This window comes from Pan troglodytes, chromosome 8, assembly GCF_028858775.2.
Source record: "Pan troglodytes isolate AG18354 chromosome 8, NHGRI_mPanTro3-v2.0_pri, whole genome shotgun sequence".
Classification (NCBI taxonomy): Eukaryota; Metazoa; Chordata; class Mammalia; order Primates; family Hominidae; genus Pan; species Pan troglodytes.
The window spans coordinates 87,929,640-87,937,332 of record NC_072406.2 but is presented as its reverse complement, the minus strand read 5'-3'; the positions used below and the strand labels follow the sequence as shown (position 1 = coordinate 87,937,332).

The 7,693-nt window shown below is 39.9% G+C and overlaps 1 protein-coding gene across 8 annotated transcripts in view; it reads right to left on the bottom strand.

Moving 5' to 3' along the window:
• Window positions 1-7,693, bottom strand: part of LRMDA (leucine rich melanocyte differentiation associated) — a 1,132,554-nt gene that overhangs the window by 843,292 nt on the left and 281,569 nt on the right. The gene's annotated exons all lie outside the window — the stretch shown is intronic.

Below are 7,693 nucleotides of genomic sequence, written 5' to 3'. Positions count from 1 at the left end.
TACAATAAAATATTATGAATTATCAATTAGATCAAAGTTCCTCACAGCTATATTTATATAGGTAAAAAAAAAAATTAAATAGGCTAAATGCCCAAAAATTTAAGACTGGCAAAGAATACTTGGCTAAATACTGTGCGTCTCTATTAAATACCATGTTTCAGAAGAATTATTAATGACATGAGAATATGCTCAAAATACATATTGATATGTGCAAATACATATTGCAAAGTAAGATTATAGAATGATCCTAGTTTTCAAAAATGTCATGTATATATGTATTTTTAAAAAAGGCAGTTAAGATTTACAAAAAAATGTTAGTGGTGGGACCTTCTGGTAGGAATACAGATTTTTTTTATTCAGAAGTTTTCGATCTTTGCAAACTTTCTACAGTGAAAATATATTGTCTTTATAATAAGGAAAAATGATTGAAATAAATTGAGAGGTATAAAACAAAACTATAACAAACTTTCTTTTGTTTATTACCATTCAACTTAAAGACTGAAAAGTCCAAGAGATTTGGAGGGATGCACCAGTAAGATCCATATTGACCGTAAGAGAATACACAAGGGGAATGGTAGGCTGCCCGCACGTACCGCAGCCCTTCACCGTCTCAGCACCACTGAGGAATCAGGCTCCTGCACTTGGAGACCAGCCTCTGTGAAACACAGGTGTAGTGAGTCATGAGATACGCTGACAAACGGGATGTGAATATCATGGAAGCTCCAAAACTCCCAGTAAAGGCAAAAAGAAACCAGTTCCCCTTGACCTGTCTCCACATATCACGGCTCTATGTGTGAGAAGAATTATCACTCTTTCTTCAAAGATTTCCAGGAAGGAACGAAGGAAGGAAGGAAGGAAGGAAGGAAGGAAGGGAGGGAGGGAGGGAGGGAGGGAAAGAAGGAGGAAGGGAAAGAAGGAGGAAGGGAGCAAAAGAAAAGGGAGAAAGGGAAGGAGGGATGGAAAATGTAACCCTCATAATTAAAAAAATAATAATCAAATTGTTATTCATTGCCAATTAGATCAAAGTTTCTCACAGTTACATTTATATAGGAAAAAAATTTAAGTAGCCTAAATGCCCAACAGCATGAGACTGACAGAGAAAATCTGGGAGACTGCCACCAACTGGGGAACGGGGATACCCCAAGTTTCCATACTACAAAAAGAACCAGAAATCTATGTGATCTGTTCCATTGAGCTGTTATTTCTGGGCCATGTATGAGCTAGCTTTAGTAAACTTAATTCTACCACTTGTCAAAATTTTCAACCTTTGAAAAATTACTCAATACCAGGATTAATATACAATATAATATCCAAGCGGTTAGCCAGCTCTGAACTCATATCATCCCCAAATGACGCTGGATGTGCACAGGAGGGTAGCATGGCTTCCAGGCTGCCACAGCCTTTCATCTGCACAAGGAACATGGGTGTGAGCACGAGGACAAATCTACTTTTGAACATTGTCAGAGTGATAGATAATCTATGCCATATCTGAAAATATGTCTCATGGAGCTCCATGCAATAGATAACTTATTAATTTCTTTTTTTAACTCCCATTCATCATTTCTAGCAAGTCCACAGCCCTTCTCCCAAGACCTTGGCTTTAATTGTGAAGGCAGCTGTTCATGCATTCTGGGGGCCTTCTAGGGCTGAAATTTCTTAGAACTCTATTCCTACCTCAGATAACAAGTCTTTGTTTGGAGGGAGACTTTATGGAGGAGAGAAATAAGTGGCACAAGAAAAATACCTGCCTCAAAACCAGGTGTGTGGACATCTAAACCAGCAAACTTTAAGAAAAAAAAAATGTTGTTGTGACACAGAGCAAAACAATTCAGGGACTCTTCCTTTTGCCAGGACATTTATTTGGGGAGAGAGGAGAGAGAGAGAGGGTGGGAGAGAAGGGAGAGACAGGGAGGGAGAAGGAAAGGGACAAACCTTATTCTGGGGTGGAAAGTGGATTAAGGAAGTACTAGATCCATCAGCATCAATCCTAAAATACAAAGTTTCCTTCACTGTATTCCCAAAGGAAAAGAAGACTCTCAAACTTTATAAGATTCTAGGTTTCTTGAATGTATTAAAAAGTTTGTGGCTCATTTTGAAACCACCACACTTAAGTTTAAATGGTACTAACCTGGGATAAGTTCCCTATTCATTTTTCAAACAATTCTTGTGTTGTTTTGTATTTCTAGATTTCTATTTTGGAATTTTAAAAACACTAATTCTTATTCAAGACCTTTGAATCAACTGGTCTCAGGAAATTGCATTCTTTACTCATATAGGGAAACAAAATCTTAAATATAAAATATACATTTAAGTGTGGCATTCAGTTACAATAATTTATCTTCTGCTGTTTTGTGCAATCAGCGATTGCATTAATTTTAACAAATCTCTCATAGCTTTTCAACCACAGACTCTTATTCTCTGAAATAACCATTCTGTAAATAATGAATCTATTGTAAAATATGCAATACTATACATTAAAGATTCACCTTTTCTTTCTCTCCCAATTAATTCTTTCTTTGCCTAATGTAACATATTTGGGGTTTGGGTTAGAACACATCTCCTACCTTAAAGTAAAATGTTACAGATTAAATATTGAGTCACTTGGTAATATGCACAGCCTGGGTAAAGGTAGAAAGCCACTAACTTTTTCCTGCACAAAAGAAGTGTGCATTACTATCACTATCCCATGCCTCCCTAAAGCAACAATAGATCCCTTTCCAGAAACATCATTTTCAAAAGGAGCAGGTAAATATTATTACTTGCTATACCAAGGCAACAATAACTGATTAAGGTAAATTTAGTGGAAACATTAAAATAATGGCAAGGGAAGGAACCATATTCTGCAGAAACCCTGTGTGAACTTATTGGAAATAATCAGCCGCTCAGTTTGAATTAAATGAGTGTCAGTGAATGTAGTTGGGGGGCTGGGGGTTGGGGGACGCTGAAAAAGAAAGCCTGGCAGACCCTGGCTGGAATCTGCAAGCTTTCCTCTGCCACGGCTGGTAGGAAAATCTGCAAAGATGCAAACGGTCCTTGGGTGTTCAGTTAGCAGTAAGTAAATTGCTGTGGGAGCTGAGGGCGGGCATACTTTAGCAGGCAATTCCTCTCTGTCTTTCATTCTGTTTGTCTGTGTTAAATTCCCCCTCTGCCCTCATCCATTCTCACATCCAGTTCCCTGCTTTGTCCATCCATCAATCCCCTCACTTTGTCAGTGCTGACTTCATCCCGGCTCTCACAATCACATTGCAGCCATCCCGAGGCCACGAGGGACCCCACACCACCCCCCCAACCGCCCCCACCCGCCCGCTGCCACCTCCCTGCTTCCGGATCCGCGATCTGCTGACGGAGGGCCCAGCCGGCCACTTGTCGTTTTCTATTGCACAGACCAGCAAAAACACTAATACCCAACCTGATTCCTATGGTCCTGCTTTTCACCTTTCCTATCGAGGGGAATGGAAGAGAGAAAGACGCACGGAGGGAGAAACAAGGGGGGCGGGGAGGGATGAGGTAGGGATAATGGAGTGAGATGTTTGCTGAATTTTCTAAAACAATTTGCACACCAGTCAGGTGGAGGCTCAATCCAGCTTCCCATACCACACATCAATAGAAATCACAGGGAGAAAATGTAGCACTAATTAAGGGTTGATAAGCTGTAGTCAAGTGCAGTTTATGGGACAAAGCGGGAGACTACCAGGCCTGTGCAAGCTGAACTCCGTAGAGCAATTTCATCGCCAGCTAAGGATGGAAATTTTTCAAGTTATATATATATGTATACATATATAACATATATACGTGTGTGTGTGTGTGTGTTTTACCTTCAAAATCAAACAGATAGGCTGGGAGAAAAATACTACATGATCATTTTTATTCAAAAGATCATTTGCAAAACATTTCACGGGGTGGGGGAAAGCTTATTAAAGAGCAAAAAATAGTTACCTAGCAACAAAACTATTTTAAAACAATCTTCAGTGTTTTGCCTGAGTATGTGCTTGTAATTCAAAGGTGTATAATTTGAGCACCCACCAAACTCATAAAATATTTCTTTTCTGAATTTTAAACTTCTCTTTTCTTACCCCCTATTCACAATAAGCTATGATTAGGATGATAAAAACTTTCAATGCTATACATTTCTTTAAATTTTACTCTTGGAGTGGAAAAAAATGTTTTTAAAATATAAGCAATAAAATTAGTAAAACTATTTACACAACTATAATTAAAATGACTATGCTTTAAAGGAGCTCAGTGGGGTAGGTTCTTCTACACAAGGTTCCAAAAAAACAGGGAATTGTAACTAGTGATAATTATAACTAGCATTTGGAAGGTACCTGCAAAGCATTTTCATGTATGTGACTTGATCCTTGAACAGTTCTCTAGGGATTAGTACCTGCTTTTTTGCAACCAAGAAAGCTGAGGCCCAGCAATTCAGGAACTTGCCCCCAAACCACACCACTGCTAAATAAAGGCATCGGGATTTAAAAGTAGCCATTAGGATTCCAACTCCTTGTCCAACAGATGGGCACATCCCATCACCTCTCCCAAAAGCTTCTTTCTAATTTAAGAAAGAAGCCTGAAAGATCCACTGGGAATCAGTCTCTTGATCCAAAGGACGACCACCAAACATTGAGATTGATGTTTTAATACATCATTCCAAATTCTTATTTTGGGAGACTATTCACTTTTTTATTGAATAAAACACTGTGAGACCGCTTTCACAAACAAACCAAGAGAACTTTCCAGAAGGCTTTGAGAAATGATAGTGGAACAAATATGTTGCCTTTCAAGGCAATGACTTTGAAGGGCTAAGCATTCACTCAGATGTTTAAGGTTTGGTGTCTCTGTTCAGAAATCAATCACAGCGTCCCATTGCCACACCTTGCATCACTGCAAATTTGAGAGGCAAACTGCAAATGACTAAGCCAGGCAGATTCACCCACAGGATAAAAAGAAAAGAGGAGAATTGGGAGCATGCAAGACCTCCCTGCGTTTCAGTCTTCACACCACTCCTTGGCCATACATTTAACCCAGAACCTGCAGCCACAGCTCACTTTTCGTTCCTTTTGTTTCTCGAACCCACATGCCCAGATGGGCTCTGGTTATGACAGAAGAGACCAGGGGAGGCCGGGGGAAAAAGGCAGCAGCAAAAAGTCTCCTCTGCCGTGCTCCTATACACATCAGACATCTCTAATTAGACAGCAACAAAATTTTATTAATAGGATGGACATTATAGAATGAGCTTGTTATAAATGGGCCCTGTCAGGGCCTTATTCAGCTACCAAATGAGTATTCTCAGTTCAGTGCTCTCATCTGAAGCATCACGCCTAGTGCTGGATAACAAATGATTGCTATTAACCGTATTGTTAGTAATGATGGCTGAAAACAAACAAAAACCCATAAATAACAGTCTACAGAAAAATTAACCCATAAACTTGATAGATATCCAGCTGAGAAATAATAAATGACACTTTGGGGCCTGCTGGGAGAAGCTAGTGGTTTTTGTTTTCCTCTCTGTCATTAACACATTTTCTGTGCTAAAAATTAGATTCTGATATATAATTATCAACGCTCCCAGATATTAATTCTGCTATTGCTCCCTCGGTTTCTCTTCTGGCTGGGCTATAATGTTATTCACAGATTACTCTGAGAAAACACATCAAACACTTAACAGAAGAGGTCAAAGTGACAAGCAGCTTCTGCTGACAACACCAACCTGCACCGTCTTTTTTACCAGGGATACAAAACAAATTTCTCATATTAATTAACTAGGGTTCCCTTCCAGCCACAACAGGCCTGTACAATGTGATATGAGCTAAGCAAATTCCCTACTTCTCTAATGAAGGCTGCCAAGGGAGGTGAGGAGCAGCAAAATTATCTTGCATCTATAGCACTCAAATCTATATTCCTTAATGCCTTTCAGGGAGGAGACAGGGTTCAAAAGAACTTTCCAACTGCAGAGCATCTCTTACCTTGAGCCCCTTCCTCTTAAAGGGCCGAGTGGAAAGGCAAGGACATACACACACAATTAAGCATGTGAGCAAGAGACCTTCTCCAAAAGGAGCTGGAATTTCAGCCACAGAACCTGCATTAGCACTGCCACTGAGAAGGACCTTGGCTTCCCAAATATCATGACTTCTGCACGATTAATTGACCTTGACTGGAATATGATCTCACCTGCCAATGGCTTATATTTGTCAGAAACCACCAAGAGATATGAAATGCACAAGGCTCCTCAATGGATGGACTCATGTCCTATAAGCAGAGGAAGACACACACACACACATGCACATACAGACACACACACACACGTACACACACAGACACACACACATGCACACACACACAGGCACACATACGCATGCACGCACACACAGACACACACACTCATGCATGCACGTGCACACATCATACCCTCATGCAAAAATGTAAAGTCCTCATCACCAGTGTTAGCATCATCATTGCAATCTACTCTATAAATTTATTTTCCTGTTGTCTCTCTAAAAATTTAATTTCACAGAAAATAACTGGGGAAAACCTTTTTTTAATAAAAAAAATTAAGGTGCTTAGTTTTGAAAACATTTAACATAGAATTGTTATGTTCAGTTAAAAGTAAGATCATGAAATTTGAGACAAAAGATGAAGATGAGAGTGGGGCGAGGGAATCCATGCAAATAGGACAATGCAAATAAGTGAAGAAATAAGCAGGTATGGAATCCATTTCCCAAGCCTGTCCTTCTGCCAGGAAAAAAGAGGCAGCAACTTCCTATTCCTATGCAAATGCCTTCAAACACAAGTTCTTTTACCAGTTAGGAAAAACACAAGCAAAAGCACGAAAATTCTTCAAAATGAGGCCATATGGTCAAGCCTCACAAACACAGAGCAGGTGAAAATAAAGAATGCTGAGAGCTGCTGCTATGGGAAAAGCAGACAAAACTGGGTGGGGTGTTTTGACCACTAATTTAGAAACCCTTGCTCGTTCCAAAGTTGCAGGATGTTCCTTTTTTCCTTTCAAGCTCCATCAAGGCCCTGGGTGACTGATCATCTAAATAACATTTTTGAGGTGGGATTTTTTTTTTAATTGAGCCAATGATTTCCTATCTCCCGTGCCTTGTTGTTAACCCCATGCCTCATCCCAGGGATCACATCGCCTTGATGACGAGAGCCTAAACTGCAAATCCCACACCTCCCATGCACTCCATTTTCTCAGTATCTGGCATTGCGATATTAAATAACTATAAAACTAGAAAGCCAAAATAACTAAATCACCTGGCAGCCAATTTCTGAGAGTTAAACCACAAACCCGGAAAATGGTGGAGTGTGTTGAAATAATGTAAAGGAAACCCATAAATTCAAACTTTATGTTCTGTAAAGAACAAATATGAAAAAGGCATCAAAATAATGAAAGATTGTTTATGTATTCTGGCATGAAATGGGAATGTGTTATGAGAGAGAGAGCAGTGGCGGAGACAGATCGACGAAGCTGACAGTGTGGTATTCATCCTGCGTGGTGGAGCAGACGCCCCGCTAGTGGCAGCAGACAGCGCAATAAATCAAGGGCTCTCGAAGCTGTACCTACAGCTTATTACATCCAAGATGACAAATAAATAATAATCCCTGTCAGAGCGGCCCTTTGCTCAAGGATTGAGCCTGAAACCTTTGGCTCATCACTCCTCATCTTAAGTGAAAACACTAGAACTAG